At 36.6% G+C, this 3,159-nt stretch overlaps 1 long non-coding RNA gene across 2 annotated transcripts in view; it reads left to right on the plus strand.

The window, feature by feature from the left end:
* The first annotated feature begins 470 nt into the window (after positions 1–470).
* The window catches only part of LOC137624841 (uncharacterized), a 75,809-nt gene continuing 73,120 nt past the window's right edge, over positions 471–3,159 (plus strand). For both annotated transcript variants that reach the window (XR_011040761.1, XR_011040762.1), the window contains exons 1-2: positions 471–813; positions 977–1,024. This is a non-coding gene — a long non-coding RNA (uncharacterized lncRNA). The remainder of the gene's footprint in view (positions 814–976; positions 1,025–3,159) is intronic.

Consider the following 3,159-nt stretch of genomic DNA (forward strand, 5'->3'; position numbering starts at 1 on the left):
AATTGGTAGTAAAACGATAAACTGTTTTATCTTAATATCTTATATAAATTTACCGAATGGAAAACTAGTGGATTGAAGGGCGGTACCTTAAGACAAATTGCTGAAGCTAACGCGGTCATGAAGAATTTAGTAACTATACAGTGAGACCCTTCTGCTCTTTTTTTTCCAAATTTTACATTAACCTCTATTTTTTAGTTTCTCTTATTATTATCAAATATAGCTATGATCATAGTGTTAACTACAATAGAATTTTATTTATTTTGTTTGTTGTTTGTGGTATGAATGTCTATATGGTAGATTAAGTTTTTTTCTTGAAACACAATTATCAGTAAATACAATATTAGAAGTATTCACCATACAATTTTATAACAGCACCAACAGCTGTTAAAAGTACCAGTAGCAATAGTAGTAGATTTTGTTTGCGAAAGGAATCGAGCTTCGAGAAACCATGCGAATCTACCCAGTTGGTCATCGAGTTGTTACGTCGTCAGCTGACTGATGATGACGGCGCTTCCCAAATAGCCCTTACAACGTCGTCTTCACCACTCCCCGACTTCTAGCCAAACACTTATCAACAGTGCTGTCGTATTGAGTGAATGTCTTCTTTTAGCCTCGCGCCCTTAAACCTGCAAACGGCCGTCCGTATGGGCGTCATCGCTCAACCCCATTTTGGGCGTACCTTTGGTGATCGGCCGTCTGGAACGTTAACAGCGAACCCCTCCCGCCCTATATTGTTGTATCGAAAATGATCCTTTCCAATCGCTCTAGATATATCACACTCCAGGGATTCTGACTTTGCGTTAATCCAGCTCTGTAAGTGGTCATTATGTCGGTTTGTATTGCTCGAATAATGATTTTTATTTTCTTGTATTTCATGCTGTAAGAAAAGTAAATTTTATTATTATTATATTATTATTATTATTATTATTATTATTAGTGTGCTAAACAAAAACTGAAATTATTCTTCTATTTTCAGGTGGACCGATTGCGTTATTCTTTCAACGCCGTCCATCATATACCGAAGGTAAAGACTACTCTTGTTATGTTTTTCCGATACAAGTTTTTTTTTTTTTTTTTTTTTTTTGCAGTATATTTGTTCTAATTTTATCAAAAGTAGTTAGTTATGGATGGAAGACCGTATTAAGAGAAGTAATATTTAAAAGCAATTCGGTTAGAGTTATAAAGGTTGCGGCAGACCATACTCGGTCGCTAGTCATGTACCCAGAATTCTAGGTGTTCATATATTGCACTTATATTCTAGAGGGAATGAGTTACCCTTCATGCATATTGATACTGATACACGGAGTCAATGGCCATTATTACAAATTAGGTTTAGTTGTCAGTCCTGTTGTTAAAGAGGCAGCTATTGAGACTATTAAGGTTATTTAGTATATTTTTTTCTTATATATTAGGGACTTATGATTGGGAAATTATTTGCAAGCTGTTAAGTAGATGCTAATCTTGGTTGCTTCACTCATAAATGTACGAAAAGTAAGCGTCATGTTTTAAGTCTTATGTGTGCAGTTATCGAAAGAACTGGTAAACCGAGATTGAGGAAACTGCTGTTTATATTCAATATATCAACTTTAATAGAAATTTAGTAGATTCGATTTTTAAAAATCGGGATCACATTTTCGCCAGTTTTAAATGTTCAAAGCCGGTTACATATTTGTAGTATATATTTTTGCTAATGCGTTACAAAAAATATTCCCGTTTGACGAATATTTTCGGAAGCTATATTTTACTTCGTGAGCGGTGAATGGCCATTGGGCTAAATTCTGTAATCCAATTCAATTCCAATTTTACTTTAATAGTTCAAGGTTGTGTCACAGTTCTTGCATAATTCTTAAAATAAACCAGATAATGGTAACAAAGTTTATTTATTCACTGGCTTCGTGAGAGATAGGCTTCTGTGATTGATTTTGTCATACGATTGGTGAAAGTAATATGCATTGAATAAAATCAAACTTTGCAATCTATTCCATCGGTTCACTTCGTGACACCCGTAAGGCAATCTCTCCCCACATTTCCTCCGGGGATATCGGCTAGCCTCAGGCTGCACTTTTTCTTCACTGCCAGTCGGTGGAACTCGTTCATTCATGATTATCTTCTCTATGTTTGAACACTTGAGAAGGTTAAGGGGTACCAATTTGTCTTTGCATTTTCCCTGATTATGACAATAGACTACTGCTACTGAATAATAGTTAAAAGTAACTCTCTCTCTCTCTCTCTCTCTCTCTCTCTCTCTCTCTCTCTCTCTCTCTCTCGTTATGACCTTTAGCATCAAGCGCAGACTAATTAAAGTGAAGATGACTGTTGCTTCACAATTCTGTTACCTGACAACAAACTTTAATTGTATTTTTGTACCGACATTTCTTCTTTCTGGTATATTTTAGCACAATAAGGTCAAGTAAAATTGTGATAAGTATTAACGTTGTTAGTGTACTCATACGCTAAATTGTTGGAATATGACAATGGTCGAGAATCGAGACGGAAAATCCCAACCCTACGGACATCACGTATTGTCCTCAAGCTAATCAATTGGAAACGTCCCTGTTTGGCGTTCTGTCGGACTAGGATTCCAGCCTCGAGCAAGCTCGATAGTTTCTTGGGCCTGCAACCTCACTATCATTGTGAGCTAAGGATTGGGATTTTGGGTTTGGGGGAGCTTATAGGTTTATCTGGCAAGTCTCCAGCAGCCATTGCCTGTCCCTAGCTTGGGTGAAGAGGGCCCTTGGACGCTGATCATATGTACATATGGTCAGTCTCTAGGGCATTGTCCTGCTAGCTAGTGTATTGTTACTACCCCTCTACCATTCATGAGTGGCCTTTAAACCTTTAAATGCTTATTATGCTTGCTAAAGGCCAGTAGTGTGAGGCTAGTCTCGGGCTCGAAAACCGGGATTCTAAACGTATTACTCTTAAGCCATCGTTGTTAATCACATGTTTTACGAATACACTTATTAAAAATATGGTTATTTATAGAGTTGCTCTATTTTACTGGTTATGCTTTCATTACGTCGTCCCAATTGTATCTGAATTTTGATAAACTAATTTAACCTATGTTACGTATTCTGCATAGGTATTGATAACGATATAACTCGTAATGGGCCTCCTTAATAGGTTTTGGTATTGCTATAATACATTTGTTTGAATAAG

The sequence above is a fragment of the Palaemon carinicauda genome, chromosome 31 (genome assembly GCF_036898095.1).
Source record: "Palaemon carinicauda isolate YSFRI2023 chromosome 31, ASM3689809v2, whole genome shotgun sequence".
Taxonomy (NCBI): Eukaryota; Metazoa; Arthropoda; class Malacostraca; order Decapoda; family Palaemonidae; genus Palaemon; species Palaemon carinicauda.